Source organism: Macaca nemestrina, chromosome 9 (assembly GCF_043159975.1).
Source record: "Macaca nemestrina isolate mMacNem1 chromosome 9, mMacNem.hap1, whole genome shotgun sequence".
Lineage (NCBI taxonomy): Eukaryota > Metazoa > Chordata > Mammalia > Primates > Cercopithecidae > Macaca > Macaca nemestrina.
The window spans coordinates 82,795,904-82,815,410 of record NC_092133.1 but is presented as its reverse complement, the minus strand read 5'-3'; the positions used below and the strand labels follow the sequence as shown (position 1 = coordinate 82,815,410).

The following is a 19,507-nucleotide window of genomic DNA, read 5'->3' as shown; positions in this document are numbered from 1 at the left end:
AATTCAAATGGTGGGTGTCACAAATACTCCTGTATTGGCTTATAAATCTCAGCCTGTAGCTTTTCAGCTATTTCACTTACAAGGGACTTATGTTTTCCTTTTGGTTGAATCAGCTCCCATCCATCTTATAGAAAAAGACTTAGAATTATATAATACATTTCTTTCTCCCCAAAAAAGGAAAATGTATTTAGAATTAGATGATAAAACTGAGGTACTAGACATAACAAATTTTTCAAAATCTAATTTAATTGCAGTCTATATTGCCATAGAAGACACTGAATTATTGAGTAATGAAAATTACAAAACCTGCTAAAGGTAGCACCTGATCAATTATGGTTAAAGTCCTCTGCTGATATTAGAATAATCATCTTGGCTGCCCCAATCAAAGTTCAAATAGATCCTTCAAAACCCCTTTCAAACCTTAAGCAACACCCTTTATTTATTTATTTTTAAAGTAGTTTTAATTCATCATATATGGATTGAGTGACTTTGTTAAGTTTAACAGATGTTTACGTAACTAAACTGTGAACTGTTCTGTTTCATTACCATGTTACGGTTTGTCTAAAATAAAATTTGTGTAGCTTTCTTACGAAATTTATTTATAAGGTTCTTGTTCCTAGAGTAGACAAACACTCCTTGGGTATGTTCAGGTTGGTTGAGCAAACTTCCCAAATTCACATACTCCAGACTTTTTTTTAAAACTTGTGTCTCTAGTTTTCCAATTATAGGAATAATAGATGGCCTTGTTTTTTTTTTACTAGATGTTCATGCCACTTAATTTCATTTTTAAATTTCATCTGTTTGGATCTCTAAAACAATATTAAGCAATGGTGGTGACAGTTGGTGTCTGTCTGTAGCTCCCGATTTTAATTGAAGTGGTTCTCCTTTTCCACCATTTGTAGAAATGTTTACCATTGATTTGAATACATCAAAATTATCGCTCTAAGGTTACCCCATTACACGCTCTGAAATCAATTCCCGAAATATTTAAACTGAAATGTTATTCCCTAAAGAGCACATAATTTTAAAAAAGTGATTGGGGGGCTAATGTTTACTGTGTGCAGTGTAAACATGAGGCTGGCCCTGCAGGGGTGTGTTTTCGGGATGGGTAATGGGTGGCAGGGTGCGCCTGTTTCTAAGGAGGGTTCTGGGGTATGGGGGACAGCGTTAAGCGCATCCTGGAGCCACAGGCTGGGGGACTGACCGCCAGCCAGCGCTGGATGCGGCGAGGGCTGGGATGCACTCGGGCTCCAGGGTGCCGAACCTGGGGCGGGCTGACTTCGGCGATCCGCGCCTCCGCCCCTCGCCCGGGAGGCGGCGCTGGGGACCTTCAGCCCTCCAGCTGCCCCACGCCCCAACCAACGCGACCCTCCGGCCGCTGGGGCTGGCTGCTTAGACGCGGCGCAGGGGGAGAGGGCGGACGCTGGGCGTCCCCGAGGTCGCCCCGTGAGCTAAGACAGCTGAGCGCGGAGCCAGGCAAACGGCTCCGTGTATCCTCCGCGCCCTCCAGTCCGAGAGCGACCCTAGCTGGAGTGCCAGAACCGCTGCCTGGGCCTCACGGGAACCGCAGGGAGCTGCCGAGGGTCCCTCTGGCCAGAGCCCTGCATTTCTCTGACCCCACCTATCCCGGGACCTTGGAGTCTGCGACTGCGGGTTAACAAGGAGGGCAGGTGCCTTAGAGAAGAGGTGGATCCCATTAGAGAGGCTTTGCTGCCGCAACCACAGCAATGGAAGCCCCCTGCAACCTCGCTGCGCCCATCCCGTCCCCTCTACTCGCCCACAAGTTCCAAAGCACCGTACTGTATCCAAGTTCTCAAAATAACGCTTCATCTAATGCAGTGTGAACATAAGCACAAACACACAAACAGTGACATGATCTCAGCTTACTGCAACCTCTGCCTTCTGGGTTCAAACGAACCTCCAACCTCAGCCTCTCAACTAGCTGGCACTACAAACAAGGGCTACCATGCCCAGCTAATTTTTGTATTTTTAGTAGAGATGGGGTTTCCCCTTGTTGCCCAGGCTGGTCTCGAACTCCTGGACTTAAAGGATCCACACACCACAAGAACCTTATAAACAACTAACTGAGAAGTTAATTGTAAATACCATCTGCAGGGTTAAATACATGCAAACCTTGGAGAAATTTTAGGAAAAAAGAAAGAAAAGAAAGAAAGAAAGAAAGAAAGAACAAGCAGAGGCCCATGTCTTGCCAGACACAAATAAAATAAGTACCATAGGCCGGGCGCGGTGGCTCAAGCCTGTAATCCCAGCACTTTGGGAGGCCGAGACGGGCGGATCACGAGGTCAGGAGTTTGAGACCATCCTGGCTAACACGGTGAAACCCCGTCTCTACTAAAAAATACAAAAAACTAGCCGGGCGAGGTGGCGGGCGCCTGTAGTCCCGGCTACTCGGGAGGCTGAGGCAGGAGAATGGCGTAAAAACCCGGGAGGCAGAGCTTGCAGTGAGCTGAGATCCGGCCACTGCACTCCAGCCTGGGCGACACAGCGAGACTCGGTCTCAAAAAAAAAAAAAAAAAAAAAAAAAAAAAAAAGTACCATAAAATTACTGTAATAGTCTCCCCTCCCACTGCCCAAGATATCGAAAGGAAAGAAGGCCAAGGGGAAGAAGGTGGCTCCGGCCCCTGCTGTCATGAAGAAGCAGGAGGCCAACAAAGTGGTGAATCCCCCATTTGAGAAAAGGCCTAAGAATTTTGGCATTGGACAGGACATCCAGCCCCAAAGAGACCTCACCCGCTTTGTGAAATGGCCCCGCTATATTAGGTTGCAGAGGCAGAGAGCCATCCTCTATAAGCAGCTGAAAGTGCCTTCTGCGATTAACCAGTTCACCCAGGCCCTGGATCGCCAAACAGCTACTCACAAGTACAGACCAGAGACAAAGCAAGAGAAGAAGCAGAGGCTGTTGGCCCCCGCCCAGAAGAAAACTGCTGGCAAAGGGGAAGTCCCCATTAAGAGACCATCTGTCCTTCAAGCAGGAGTTAACATCATCATCACCTTGGTGGAGAATAAGAAAGCTCAGCCAATGGTGATTGCACACGACATGGATCCCATTGAGCTGGTTGTCTTCTTGCCTGCCCTGTGTCGTAAAATGGGGGTCCCTTACTGCATCAAGGGGAAGGCAAGACTGGGCCATCTAGTCTACAGGAAGACCTGCGCCACTGTCGCCTTCACACAGGTGAACTCGGAAGGCAAAGGCGCTTTGGCTAAGCTGGTGGAAGGTATCAGGACCAATTACAATGACAGATACGATGAGATCTGCTGTCACTGGGGCGGCAATGTCCTAGGTCCCAAGTCTGTGGTTCGTATCGCCAAGCTCAAGAAGGCAAAGGCTAAAGAACTTGCCACTAAACTGAGTTAAATGTACACTGTTGAGTTTTCTGTACATAAAAATAATTAAAATAATACAAATTTTCCTTCAAGAAATTTACTGTAGTAAAACATTGTGAGACTAGCAGAAGGATAAATAAACAGATTAAGGGAATAGAACGAACAGACACCAGAAACAAATCAGCACATCTAGTCACCTAAATATGACAGAGCTACACTTTTAAACTGTGAATAAAGGATTGATTATTCAATAAATGTTGTTAAACATTTAAATAACTGATTTTGATCAGTAACTGAGGTTACTCCTCAGACTCTGCAGTGCTGGGGGTCTGGAATTATGTAGGTGGGAGTGGGGTGAGGTGTGGCTACAACTCCAGCAGAAAGAGACCAACAGGCTGGGATGAAGAATCAGTCCAGAATCAGGGCTTCCAGAGCAGCTGAAATTGAGGAGGGAGGAGGAATTCCAGAAAGAAGAGACCAACAGAGGGAGAACCCCCAAATCTGTATATAACCCCTCTCAAGTTCTTGGCTGACTCCTAAGCTGCACTGGTACAGGCCAAGACTCCAAGGAATCCAGAGGAAAGCAAGCACTGACTAGAGATTTCAACAGCTGCCCTGTGCTAGAGAAACAGTGCAGAGCTCAGATCCCATCAAGTAATATTAACTTCATGTTTGTCATACACAATCAAAAATATTTTTTCCTGGCTTGTCATTTAAATTTTAACTTTGCTTATTGCATTTTTTCCCATAAACAAGATTGACAGTTTTATGCACACAAACTTGTCAATATTTTTCAGTGTGGCTTTGTTTTGCTGAAATGCTTGGGCAGTCTATAAAATTATGAAAATATACTCTATAATTTCTTGATTGGTAGGTTTGGTTTTGTTTATATTATTGTTTTTGTTATTTTGTTATGGCTGATTTTTTAAAACTATTAAATCTTTGCTCTAAGCTAATATCCGAGATTTTGACGAAAGTGATATCTCTTATAAAAATAGATCAGAATTAGCTCTTTAAGCGTTTAACAACATTTATTGAATGATCGATTCACATTAGATGATCTTGGGAGGTGGGCGTGGGGGTAAGGAACATGGTTTTCAAAGGATGCAAAGTTTCAGTTAGACAGGCGGAAGCAGTTCAAGAGATCTGTTTACAACATGGAGACTATAGTTAGTCACAAAGTACGGTATTATATTCTTGAAAATCACTAAGAGAATAGATTCTAGGTGTTCTCACCACAAAGATGATAAGTATATGAGGTAATATAAATGTTTATTAGCTCAATTTAGCCATTTTACAATGTATACCTATTTCTTTTCTTTAATCTCCTACAGAAACGATCTGTACATATTCCAAATATCATGTTATATGTGATAAATACATATAATTTTTGTCAATTTTTAATATTTATTTATTTATTTTGAGGCAGTGTCTTGCTCTGTTGCCCAGGTTGGAGTATAGTGGTGTGATCTCAGCTCACTGCAACCTTCGCCTCCCGGGTTCAAGCGATTCTCCTGCCTCAGTCTCCCAAGCAGCTGGAACTACAGGTGTGCCCCACTGCACCCATTTAATTTTTGTATTTTTAGTAGTGACAGGGTTTCACTATATTGGCCAGGCTGGTCTTGAACTTCTGATGCCATGATCCACCCGCCTTGGCCTCCCAAACTGCTGGGATTACAGGCATGAGCCACCACACCCGGCCACGCCCAGCTAATTTTTATATTTTTTTTGTAAAGATGAGGTTTCATCATGTTGCCCAGGCTGGTTTTGAACTCCTGGCTCCAAGTAATCCACCCACCTCAGCTTCTGAAAGGGCTGGGACTACAGGCATGAGCCACTGTGCTTGGCCAAAATACTTAATTACTTTTTAAAAAGGAAAAGCTTGGTAAACACTCTGGCTTTCCATTAAAACCCCAGAAAGGACACACCTCAGAGTAATGGCTACTTCCCAGGACTGAGGACTATGCCTGAGGACTAAAGGCAAAATTGAAATATGTCTGCTCTGAAAAGTCTCATATCAAGTTTCCATAGGATCAGAATGATGTGCTTGTGATTAAACTTCCTCCAAGAACAACAAAAAAATTCTTAAGTGGAAGATAGCAGAATTCAAAGTCTCTAAAACGTGTCAACCACAATATTTAGAAGGCAATAAAAGCTTGCTAGTGATGATAAAAAGCAGAAAAATGTGACCTTCAATATAGAGGGAGATTGTCACTAGAAGCAGACCAACAAATGACACAGTGTTGAAACTGGCCCACAAGAATTGTAAAGTATTATAAATATATTAAAGAATGTATGGGAAAAGATAAATATAAAAAAGAAAAAGACAGGAATTTCAGGAGCGAGATGGAAACTAAGGATAGATACGGAAACTAAAAAAGGAACCAAATCCTAAAATAAACATATACAATACCTGAAATCAAAAATGTATTGAAAGAGCTTAAAAGTAGATTGGACCTGCAGAAGAAAGAATGAACTTGAAGGCAGTCAATAAAAATTATATAAACTGAAGAACAAAGAATAGAGATCAATAAAGAATCAAGAACAAAGAATTGAACAGAGGCCAGGTTTGGTGGCTCACACCTGTAATCCCAGCGCTTTGGGAGGCCGAGCTGGGCGGATCACCTGAGGTCAGGAGTTCGAGACCAGCCTGGCCAACATGCTGAAACCCCTTCTCTACTGAAAATACAATAATTAGCTGGCCATGGTGGCACACGCCTATAATCCCAGCTACTCAGGAGGCTGAGGCAGGAGAATTGCTTGAGCCCGGGAGATGGAGGTTGCAGTGAGCTGAGGTCATGCCACTGCACTCCAGCCTGGACTCTGCCTCAAAAAAAAAAAAAAAAAGGAAAAAAAGAAAATTGAACAGAATCTCAATGACTTGTGGGACACTGTAAAGCCATCTAAAATACCTATAATTGGAGCCCCAGAAAGAAAGGATTAGACAAGGAGGTAGGGGGAGAAAATTATTTGAATAATTTCAACATGAAATTATTCATTATTTGAAGGAAAAGAATGAGGGAGAGTAAGTGGGAATATCCTGTCATAAGATTCTAACATTATAATTGAAATGGTATAATGCTAGTTCAAAGTAGACTTGATATGCCAGTCACAGTGGCTCACACCTGTAATCCCAGCACTTTGGGAGGTCAAGTTGGACAGATCACTAGAGGTCAGGAGTTCAAGACAAACCTGGCCAACATGGGGAAACCCCATCTCTACTAAAAATACAAAAATTAGCTGGGTGTGGTGGTGTACAACTATAGACCCAGCTACTCGTGAGGCTGAGGCACGAGAATCACTTGAACCCAGGAGGCGGAGGTTGCATTGAGCGGTGATCGCACATACCATTGCACTCCAGCCTGGGCAAAAGAGTGAGGCTCTGTCTCAAAAAAGGAAAGAAAAAAGAAAAGAAAAAGTAGACATGATAAATTAAGTTTACATATTGTAATCTTTAGAGAAACTGCTACAAATACAGTAGAAAGAGCTATAGATAAAATACCAATAAAGGAGACAAAATGCGGTAGTAAAAAAATAATGCCCTATTGACCAAAAAGAAACCAAGAGAGGCCGGGCGCGGTGGCTCAAGCCTGTAATCCCAGCACTTTGGGAGGCCGAGACGGGCGGATCACGAGGTCAGAAGATCGAGACCATCCTGGCTAACACGGTGAAACCCCGTCTCTACTACAAAATACAAAAAAACTAGCCGGGCGAGGTGGCGGGCGCCTGTAGTCCCAGCTACTCGGGAGGCTGAGGCAGAAGAATGGCGTGAACCTGGGAGGCGGAGCATGCAGTGAGCTGAGATCCGGCCACTGCACTCCAGCCTGGGCGACAGAGCGAGACTCCGTCTCAAAAAAAAAAAAAAAAAAAAGAAACCAAGAGAGATGATACAAAGAACAAGTAGCACAAATAAACAAATAGCAAGATTGTGTTCTTAAACCCAGCCACATAAAAATTATATTAAGTGAAAAACAAATTAAATAAAAGGAATAAATTGTGAAACGGTATAATAGAACAAAACATTACTATCTGTTATTTACAGAAGATACAAGTTGAAAACAAAATGGATAAGCTCTACCCTAAAACCACTAAACATAAAAAAAGAAAACTGGCATGCCTATACCATTAATATTATCAAAGAGATCTTAAGATAAGTATATTACCATAGATAAAGAGGAACATTTCATAATGACAAAAGGGTTAATTAATCAAGATAACATGAGAATCCTAAATGTGTATGTACATAATAACAAAGCTTCATGTTCTATGAAAAAAAATTTTTTAATTAAAATTAAAAAATTGGATTTGGCTGTTCCATGAAAAAAAATTTTTTTAAATTTAAGGTTCAAAACACATTAACTGACAAAAATAGGACAGAAATAAAAGAGTAAATAAATAAATCCTCAGAGTTGGAGATTTCTGACTCCCAACAATGAGGCTCTTTCAAGAATATGAAAACAGAGAGGGTTGAAGAGTTGGGACTAGTTATTCAATGTACCTCAGTGGAAGTGAGAAGTACAGTTTTCAGCTTCAGTTATAAGGGGTGAGATGAGGCTAAGTAAAGAAGATCTGTGGCAAGGTTGGAGGCCACAGTATCAGAATCAGTGAATAATTTGGTATGAGGTGGGATAGGACAGGTGGTCCAGGATGAATGCTGGCCTCAGCAAGGGTATGGGAGTCACCTTTACACAATGCCAGATGGGAGAGTTGCAAAAACCAGAGGTCCCTGAGTAGCATCCTTTGCCCATAGAAATGGGTAGTTCCTGGTAGTTCCACAAGTGCATGCTGGACAGAACTGCTTACTCCGTGTAGGGAGATAATCTAGGTGTAGAAGGAAAAGTTCAATTACGTCTTCACTTTGGTTTTTCCAAACTATTCTCTGTGGGACTCTGCTTCAGAAGTGTGGGAAATGCCAGATACCATTTCCATCTCTCAGAGAGTTACAATGCACAGTGGCATAAAGGCTATTGGATGCCTGTTGGAAATGTATCTGTTTTTTTTTTTTTTCTTTTCTGTTTATGAGCATATGAGGTAATACAAATGTTAATTAGCTCAATTCAGCAATTCCACAATGTATACATATTTCTTTTTTAAAATCTTCTATGGAAAGGATGTATACTTATTCCAATATCACGTTACACCTGATAAATATATATAATTTTTTGTCAATTTTCTGTCAACAGTTACAGAAGTAGCACATAGATTATGGTAGAACCAGGATGCTGGACACGTGACCTCAGCTTGATCAATCAGATTTTTTTTTTTCTGAATCTTTGAAAATTGAGCTAATATTGCAAGAACACTAGGATAAGTCAGAAGCCGTTCAGCACATGGCCAGACGCAGTGACTCATGCCTGTAATCCCAGCTCTTGGGGAAGCTGAGGTGAATGGATCACCTGAGGTAAGGAGTTCAATACCAGCCTGGCCAACATAGTGAAACCCTGTCCCTACTGAAAATACAAACGTTAGCCGGGTGTGGTGGTACGTGCCTGTAATCTCAGCAACTCTGGAGACTGAGGTACAAGAATCACTTCAACTGGTTAAACCCAGGAGGCGGAAGTTGCAGTGAGCCAAGATTGCGCCACTGCACTGTAGCCTGGGGGACAGAGTGAGACTGTTTCAAAAAAAAAAGAAGCCTTTCAGCACAGCCAGGGTAGCTGATGAGCAGAGGACATTTGCTACATTTCCTCTTTCCTTCTTCTTTATAGCTGTTTTGGTCACTTCTATTTACAAGCCCATCTATTTTGAAAGCATATTCAAAATAGATTATTCCTCCAATTCATAAATATACTTTGCTTCAGTTATCCAGAATCGGCTGGGGTTTTTTGTTTGTTTGTTTGTTTATTTTGTATCCCAGAATCTCAAATGACATAGAAAGTGGTACAAAAGAATGGGCTGAGGGCTAAAACCCCAAGAGAAGAGAAGGTGTTTGGCAATCATGCAGCCATGAAAATAGGACAGTGAAATTCTCATTCATATTCCAGAGCGGGAATCTAGTAGCCTTTTGTATCTAGTTACAAAAGAGTTAAGTTCCCTGATGTACCTTCAGAGCAGCGAAAAAAGTTAAAAGTAAATAAAAAAGAGTTAAGGTCTTGCTTCTAGTGAAATAAAATTAAGTGTCCAGTTGAGGCCAAGATTCTAGGAGAACACATATCATCTGCCATAGATTATTATGAGAGATATGAGGAATATAAACAACCCAGCATAACGTCATTTCTTCCAAATGTATAACTTAGAACATAACGACAAAATCAGTTCCCTAAATTCTTATCTGAAAGCATGAAGCAAAACTGAAGACTATTGTTTGATCCTGATGAATGATCTTTTAAATTGTGATAAAATATACATGGCATAAAATGTATTGTTTTAACATTTTTAAGTGTACAACTCAGTGGCATTAAGTGTATTAACACTGTTTTGCAACTATCACCACTAACCACCTCCAGAATTTTTAAAAATTGAAACTCTGCACCCATTAAACAATAACTCCCTATTCTCCCTTCACAACAGCCACTGGTACCCACATTCTACTTTCTGAATCTATGACTGCCTATTCTAGGTACCTCACATAAGTGAAATGATACAATATTTGCCTTTTGTCTTCAGTGTTTTTCTATAGGTTTTCTATTTCTTGTATTATTTGTCTGTTTGACTATTATTTCCTTCCTTCTGACAGCTTTGGGTTTAATTTGTGCTTTTTCTAGTTCCTTAAGGTATAAAGTTAGGTTGTTGATTTGAGATCTTTCTCTTTTTAAAGTAATCATTTATAGCTATAAATTTCCCTCTTAGGCCAGGCATGGTGCCTCACACCTGTAATCTCAGCACTTCGGGAGACTGAGGCGGGCAGATTGCCTGAGCTCAGGAGTTCGCGACCAGCCTGGGGAACATGGTGAAACCCCGTCTCTACTAAAATACAACAAATTAGCCGGGCGTGGTGGCAGGCACCTGTAGTCCCAGCTACTTGGGAGGCTGAGGCAGGAGAACCACTTGAACCTGGGAGGTGGAGCTTGCAGTGAGCTGAGATCGCACCACTGCATTTCAGCCTGGGTGACAGAGCTAGACTCCGTCTCAAACAAAACAAAACAAAAAAACAAAAAAAACCCCCAACATTTCCCCTCTTAGGAGTGCTCCTATAAGTCCTGTAAGTTTTGGCATGCTGCTTTTTTTTTTTTTTTTTTCTTTTTGAAACAGATTCTTACCTGTCACCCAGGCTGGAGTGCAGTGGCATGATCTTGGCTTACTACAACCTCTGTCTCCTGGGCTCAAGTCATCCTCCCACCAATTCATGCCAAGTAGCTAAGACCGCAGGCATGCACCACCACGCCTGGCTAATTTGTTGTGTTTTTGGTAGAGATGGATTTTCACTATATTGCCCAGGCTGGTTTCAAACTCTCATTAACTCAAGTGATCTGCCTGCCTCGACCTCCCAAAGTGCTGGGATTACAGACATGAGCCACCGCACCCAGCCTGGCATGCTGCATTTTTGTTTTCATTTGTCTCAAGGTATTTTGTATTTTCCTTTGTGTTTTCTTTTTTGACCTGTTGGTTATGTAAGATTATGTTGTTTAATTTTCATGTATTTGTGATTGTTCCAGCTTTTCTTCTGTTATTGATTTCTAGTTTAATTCTATTGTGATAAAAAATATAGTTTGTATAATTTCAATCTATTAAAATTTATTAAGACTAGTTTTATGACCTATAATGTGATCTCTCTTAGAGAATGCTCCATGTGCTCTTGAGAAAAATGTTATATTATCTTATACATGTCTGTTAGGTTCAGTTGGTTTATAGTGTTTGTTTTAGTCTATTTAGACTGTTATAACAAAATATAATAAACAGGGTGTCTTATAAACAATGCAAACTTGTTTCTCACAGTTCTGGAGGCTGGGAAGTCCGAGATGAAGGCATCACTAAATTTGGCATCTGGTGAGGGACTGCTTCCTTGTAGACAGCCATATTTTCACTGTTACCTCATGTGGTTGGGGATCTCTCTGGGGTCTCTTTTGTAAGGGCACTGTTCTCATTCATGAGGAATCTGCTGTCATAACCTAACCTTCCAAAGTCCCCACCTCCTAATACCATTATGTTTGGGGTTGGATTTCAAGATATGAATATTGGGAGAACATAAACATTCAGTCCATTGCAGTATTGCTCAAGTCTTCTATTTCCTTATTGATCTTTGATCTGGTTGTGGTATTCATCATTGAAAGTGGAATATTTAAGCATCCAATTATTTTTATTTTTTATTTTAATTTTTTTGACTCTTGTTGCCCAAGCTGGAGTGCAATGGTGTGATCTCAGCTCACTGCAAACTCTGCCTCCTGGGTTCAAGCGATTCTCCTGCCTCAGCCTCCCGAATAGCTGGGATTACAGGCATGTGCCACCACGCCCAGCTATTTTTGTATTTTTAGTATAGATGGGGTTTCTCCATGTTGGTCAGGCTGATCTCAAACTGCCAATCTCAGGTGATCTGCCTGCCTTAGCCTCCCAAAGTGCTGGGATTACAGGCATGAGCCATTGCGCCTGGCCAAGTGTCTGATTATTATTGTAGAACTGTCTGTTTCTCCCTTCAATTCTGTCAGTGTTTGCTTCATATATTTTGGAGATGTGATGTTTAGTCCATATGTTTATAATTGTTATATCTTCTTGCTGGTTTTTTTTTGTTTTTTTTTTTTTGAGACGGAGTCTCGCTCTCTTGCCCAGGCTGGAGTGCAGTGGCCGGATCTCAGCTCACTGCAAGCTCCGCCTCCCGGGTTCACGCCATTCTCCGGCCTCAGCCTCCCAAGTAGCTGGGACTACAGGTGCCCGCCACCTCGCCCGGCTAGTTTTTTGTATTTCTTAGTAGAGACGGGGTTTCACCGTGTTAGCCAGGATGGTCTCGATCTCCTGACCTCGTGATCCACCCGTCTCGGCCTCCCAAAGTGCTGGGATTACAGGCTTGAGCCACCGCACCCGGCTCTTCTTGCTGTTTTAACCATTTTATCAATGTATAATGTCTTCCTTTGTCTCTTGTAACCATTTTTAATTTGAAGTCTATTTTGTCTGATTTTATTATAGCCACCCCAGTCAATCTTTTAGTTACTATTTGCATGGAATATCTTTTTATATCCTGTAATTTTCTATCCCTTTGTGTCCTTTGCTCTAAAATGAGTCTCTTGTTGACAGCATATAGTTGAATCATGTTTTCTTTTTAATCCATTCCACCGATCTATTCCTTTCGACTGGGGATTTTAACCCATTTACATTTAAAGTAATTACTGATGAGGAAAGATTTACTTTTGCTGCTTTGTTATTTGTTTTTGTATGTCTTATAGCTTTGTAGGCTCTTACTTGCTCCTTTACTCTCATCTGCTGTGTTTAGTTACATTTTATCAGTGCTACATTTTGATTCCTTTCTCATTTCCTTTTGTATTTATTCTATCAATATTTACTTTATTTTATTTTAAGTTCTGGGGTACATGTGCAGGATGTGCAGATTTGTTACATAGGTAAACATGTGCCATGGTGGTTTGCTATGCCTATCAGCCCATTACCTAAGTATTAAGCCCAGAATGCATTAGCTATTTTTCCTCATGCTCTCTCTCCCCCAATGCACCACCCCCCAACAGGCCCCAGGGGTCCCTGTGTCCATGTATTCTCATTGTTCAGCTCCCACTTATAAGTGAAGACATGTAGTGTTTGGCTTTCTGTTCTGCATTAGTTCTATCAATATTTTTTGATAGAATAATTTTTTATTACCTTGGGGATTACATATAACATCCTAAAGTTATAGCAATCTAATTTAAATTGATGCAAACTTAACTTCAATGCCATACAAACACTCCTATAAAGCTCTTCTCTCCCCTACTTTATGGTATTAATGTCAAAATTACATCTTCATACATTGTGTACTCATTAATACAGATTTGTAATTTTTATGTATTTATCTTTTAAATCCCGTGGAAGATAAAAAATGGCTTACAAACCAAAATTACAATAATACTGATTTTTGTATTTGCCCATGCATTTACTAGAGACCTTTATATTTTCGTATGACTGAAAATTACTGTCTAGTGACTTTTCATTTCAACATGAAAGACTCTATGAACTAAAAAGACAAATTATCTGCTCCTTACAACTCCAATACACAATGGGGGAACAGAGACAGGTTACCACAAAGACATTCCATCAAAAAGGAATGAATGAAGATACAGAACGAACATTGGTTCATGGCAAGATACTGTGAGGTCCTGCTACCCTGTGTGTAGAAAATATTCCTTGAATTAGACACTTATTCTGATCTTCAGGAGGGGTTCCCAATTCATTATTCTCTATACCTCCTGACTAGCTTCTGGGAAAGGGTCCATCCCTTTCTATTATCCTGCTTGGCATTTTCTGAAGTGGACATTGGAGACTATGCACTCTTTGGAAGCTGAGCAGTGTTCTGAGCTTCTTTCTTGTCTATAGAAGTCTGGAGGGTTTTTTTTGTTTGGTTGGTTTTTGGTTTTTTTTTGTTTTTGACCAGGCACAGTTGCTCATGCTTGTAATCCCAGCACTTTCAGAGGCCAAGGTGGGTGGATCACCTGAGGTCAGGAGTTCAAGACCAGCCTGGCCAACATGGCAAAGCTCCATCTCTACTAAAAATACAAAAATTAGCCAGGTGTGGTGGCATGCACCTGTAATCGTAGTACTCAGGAGGCTGAGGCAGGAGAATCACTTGATCCTGGGAGGTGGAGGTTGCAGTGAGCCAAGATTACGCCACTGCATTCCAGCCTGAGTGACAGAGCTAGACTCTATCTCAAAAAAAAAAAAAAAAAAAAAAAAAGAATGCTGGAGGTTTTTAGGGAACATTTAATGTCATGTCCAGGCTCTTTATTTATTTGGCACTATCTAATTCTAATCAGCTTCATTTGCAACAGCATATCCACAGTTCTTTTTTTTGAGTGTCACCTCACTCTGTCACCAGGCTGGAGTGCAATCTTGGCTCACTGCAACCTCTGCCTCCTGGGTTCAAGTGATTCTCATGCCTCAGCCTCCCAAGTAGCTGTGATTACAGGTGTGCGCCACCATATCCAACTAATTTTTTGTATTTTTAGTACAGACAGGATTTCTGTTGGCCAGGCTGGTCTTGAACTCCTGACCTCAAGTGATCCTCCCACCTCAGCCTCCCAAAGTGCTGAGATTACAGGCATGAGCCACTGTGCCTGGCACATAGTTCTTTTCTTTTCCTTTTTTTTTTTTTTTTTTTTTTTAACAGGATCTCTGTCACCTAGGCTGGAGTGCAGTGGCACAACTTAGTTCACTGCAACCTCTGCTTCCTGGGCTCAAGAAATCCTCCCACCTCAGGCTAAGTAGCTGGGAATATAGGCACATGCCACCATGCCTGGCTAATTTCTGTATTATTATTATTATTATTATTGGTAGAGACAGGATTTCACCATGTTGCCCAGGCTGGTCTCGAACTCCTGACCTCAAGCAATCTGCCTGCATTAGCCTCCCAAAGTGTTGAGATTACAGGCATGAGCCACCAAGCCTGGCCCACCATTCTTTTCTTGACACAGCTCCACCTATCTATCTATTTAGTACCAGGAACAAGGAGCCCATCATGCTTGGTGAGTAATATGGTTTGGATTTATGTCCCTGCCCAAATCTCATGTCAAATTGGAGGAGGGGCCTGGTAGGAGGTGATTGGATAATGGAGGCAGATTTCTCCCTTGCTGTTCTCATGATAGTGAATGAGTTCTCATGAGATGTGATGGTTTAAAAGTATATGGCACTTCCCCCTTCACTCTCTCTCTCTGCCCTGCAATGCCATGGGAAGAAGGTGCTTACTTCCTTTTCATCTTCTGCCATGACTGTAAGTTTCCTGAGGCCTCCCAGTCATGCTTCCTATTAAGCCTGCAGAACTGTGAGTCAATTAAACCTCTTTACTTTATAAATTTCCCAGGCTCAGGTAGTTCTTTATAGCAGTGTGAGAATGAACTAATACAGTGAGCGAGTGTTATTGGCTGGATTATATCTTCTTGAATTTCATATGTTGAAGTCCTAACTCTCAATACTCTGAATGTGACTGTATTTGGAGATGGGGTCTTTAAAGAGATAATTAAGTTTAAATCAGGTAAATGGGGTGGACCCTAGTCCAGTATGACCAGTGTCCTTATAAAAAAAATATTAGGACAAGGCCGGGAGTGGTGGCTCATGCCTGTAATCCCAGCACTTCAGGAGGCCGAGGCATGGTGAAATCAGGAGTTCAAGGCAAGCCTGGCCAATATGGTAACACCCCGTCTCTACTAAAAATACAAAAATTGACTGGGTGTGGTGGCATGTGCCTGTAATTCCAGCTATTTGGGAGGCTGAAGCAGGAAAATTGCTTGAATCCAAGAGGCGGAGGTTCCAGTGAGCCAAGATGGAGCCATTGCACTCCAGCCTGGGTGACAGAGTGAGACTCCATCACAAAAAAAAAAAAAAAAAAAAAAAAAAAAAAAAAAGGACATAGACACACACGAGGGAGAGAATACGAAGACAAAAGAAGAAGATGGTCATCTAGAAGAAAGGGAGAGAGGCCTCATAATAAAACCAGCCCTGTCAATGCCTTGATCTTGCACTTCTAGTCTCCAGAACTGAGAAAACAAATTTCTGTTGTTTAAATCACCCAGTTTCTGGTACTTTGTTATGACAACCCTGGCAAACTAATACAGAGAGCAGTACTTTTGTTCTTTTCCTCCTGAACCATTACATCCAGTTGAGAGGATTTACTGGGTGACAACTAAATCTATTCAGAGATTTTAATTATAGATGTGACAGAAATAATCTTGGTTGGATCCTTGCCTGAAATGTGAGTTCTAATAGTCATTCTTGTTGTTTAAAATTCCTCTAAAGTCTGTATTTTATTAATTGGAAGTAAAAGACATTGGCTAACATGGTGAAACCCCGTCTCTACTAAAAATACAAAAAAATTAGCCAGGCGTGGTGGCAGGCACCTGTAGTCCCACCTACTCGGGAGGCTGAGGCAGGAGAATAGTGTGAGCCTGGGAGGCGAAGTTTGCAGTGAGCCAAGATCGCACCACTGCACTCCAGCCTGGGTGACAGAGCAAGACTCTGTCGCAAAAACAAACAAACAAACAAACAAACAAACAAAAAACAACCACATTTGCCACTCTCAATCCTGCAAATTCCTGAGTTTCTATACTCTCTATTCCCTTCCATTCCTGCCCTACAAATTAATTCACTATTTTCTTGGTACATCTCTTCCTTAATTTAGCATGTCATATGCAGCCAACATTATTATTTTGTTTTCTAGTCTCTTTTCCTGGAGCTACAAGCATACAAGGTTTATTATCTACCTTTCAAGTTATTGTGGGTGATCGTTTTGTCAAATGTACCAATGGAAAACAGGTTCCAAAATTAGTTTCCTTGCCCCATCACTTGATCCCTAAGCCAATGCCACAAAAACCTGGTTTTTGTAAAGACCCTTCATCTCTAGGCATCAATTTTTGTATCAATCAAGATATGCTAGGCTATGTCAAAATCATAATGACATAGAATAACAAAGATTTATTTTTCATTCATGCTGGATGTTTATTTGTTGCTGGGGCCTCTTCACTTTCCATCTTTTCATGTTAGGATCTAGGCTGATGGAGCAGTCATAATCTTGAACATTGCCCAATTCAAAAATGAAAAGACAGAGAGCTCCAGAGGGTGATAAATTGGTAATTAGATGCTCTGGCCCTGAAGTGACGCACATCATCTGCTTACAACTGATTGCTCAGGACTAGCCATATGGTTCCACCCAACCACAACAGAACCAGGAAGTGCAACTAACCACATGCCCCAAAGGTGGAGCATGGGAAATATTTGGTCAACAGCATTACTCCAATTGCATATGAACCATATAATCAAATGTACCTAGGTCTGGTGACTTGAGGCCCAGTTTCACGAGAGTTGCAGCCCCTCACCCATTCCATTTCCAGACTTGAGGCCCCTGGCGAACAAGTACATAGTATGCACCTTTCTGCTAGTCTTCCACAAAGGAATCTGTGATGATTTTGGCAGGTAACTGTGCCAAGTGAAGAGTAATCCTCAAAATTTTCAGTTACAATTGACCATGGCTCTGTGATAAAGCCAATTCCTTGATACACAGACCACCAGGTTGGTTCACCAATCAGGGTTCTCACAGTATCAGGTGATAAATGAAACTGACCAGAGTCAACAACAGCCCCATGGCATGGGGCAGCAGCAATCATTCAGGGTCATTTCCCCAGTTTTTGGATGTGTAGATAGAGCAGATGGCCTCACTGCCATGGAACTGCTCCCTGACTTAGAGGATAAGTCTATTGCAGTATGAAAAGCCAAGCAGAAGCCACTGGAACACCCCTCCTGGCTATGGGAGGAAATGAAAAGGAAGTTAACTCTCTGACTTTTGAGGCTTGAGGTTTTCGGAGTTGTGTTTGTCTCATCTTTTTGAATTTTCATGTCAGCAATTGCTCTCATGTAGCATGAAGGGTGTGTGCAGCTAGGGGAATTGAGTCAGGGAGAAGCCAGCAGAGACTCAGATAAAAGCAGGTAGACCGGATGGTACCAGGGGATGGCCAATAACCAGGGACCAAATCCAGGGGATCTTCACAGAGTTCTTCATGTGATGCATGTGACAGACCTGATCAAGGGCAGTGGCAGGAGGAGTGACTTCACAAAGTCAAAGACGAAATGTAGCAGGACAAGGGGAGGCGCGGCCCTCTCAGGGCATGAGTCTGTCCTATAACTGGAACAGCACCTTATGTAACCCCAGGCAAGACTGCTCCTTATGCAAAGCTCAGTTTTTCCAACTTCAGTTCATCACAAGTACACAAAACTTCTGAGTTGTAGAAAAAATAGTTATGTTGGCTGGGCGCAGTGGTTCAGCCTGTAATCCCAGCACTTTGGGAGGCCCAGGTGGGTGGATCACCTGAGGTCAGAAGTTCGAGAACAGCCTGGCCAACATGGAGTAGAGACGGGCCAACCCCGTCTCTACAAAAATGCAAAATTTAGCTGGGCATGGCGGTGCACGCCTGTAGTTCCAGATACTCAGGGGGCTGAGGCAGGACAATCGCTTGAACCCGGAGGCAAAGGTTGCAGTAAGCCAAGATTCCACCACTGCAATCCAGCCTGAGAGACAGAGTGAGACTCTGTCACAAAAAAAAAGAGAAGAAAAAGTAGTTATGTCTATGTATACCTAATTTATTTAGTTACTTACACTTTAAACCACATATCACAGAAAGTAATATTTCCATTTATACATGCTGCATTTGCCCATTCTACATTTTCTGAAGCAATTTTATTTCTAAAACTTCTACATGGATCAGGGACCTCAGGGTCTTTATCATCCCTGGAGCCTCATATTGAGTCATCCCACAGGTTTCTGGGAAACCTCCTTTCTTGAGACCAACAAGACCAAAAAGCCTTGAGGAGTTCAATTCCCTATTTTCTCTCATAAAGGTCTCAAGGAAATGAGTTTTCAGATGGTGCACTTATTGCAGGTGGAAATGGTTGCCTGCTTGACCACTCAGCAGAGGTGTGAGGCTGGCCTAACACCAAGGGAACACCCAAAGCACTGCTTACTAAAGGGTGAGAAAAGCTAAGGACCCTGACATTTGCAACATGGTCACAACGGATTATCTCATGGACAAAGGATTTACAAGGATTGCTTATGTTAAAAGAAAAAAAAATAAAAGAGGGAAACTTTGAGAAAAGTTTTAAGAGTGGTATCAACAGGCTGGGCGCAGTGGCTCACACTTGTAATCCCAACACTTTGGGAGGCCGAGGTGGGTGGATCACCTGAGGTCAGGAGTTCAAGACCAGCCTGACCAACATGGTGAAACCCTGTCTCCACAAGAATACAAAAAAATTAGCCAGGCGTGGTGGCACATGCCTATAGTCCTAGCTACTTGGGAGGCTGAAGCAGGAGAATCGCTTGAACCCGGGAGGTGGAGGTTGCAGTGAGCCGAGATCATGCCACTGCACTCCAGCCTGGGCAACAGAGAGAGACTCTGTATCCAAAAAAAAAAAAAAAAAAATTATGATGTCTAGAATTTTCTTTAAATAGTCCAGTGCAAGAATTGAAGACAATACAGGGAGGAAGCGTGTGTGTTGGGATAAGGAGGCAAGTGAAGACGAAACAAGATTGGCCACAGCTGATGATTAGTCAAGC

At 41.9% G+C, this 19,507-nt stretch overlaps 1 pseudogene; it reads left to right on the top strand.

The window, feature by feature from the left end:
• The first annotated feature begins 1,154 nt into the window (after positions 1-1,154).
• LOC105496012 (large ribosomal subunit protein eL8 pseudogene) lies at positions 1,155-3,376 on the top strand (annotated as a pseudogene).
• The last annotated feature ends 16,131 nt before the right edge of the window (positions 3,377-19,507 follow it).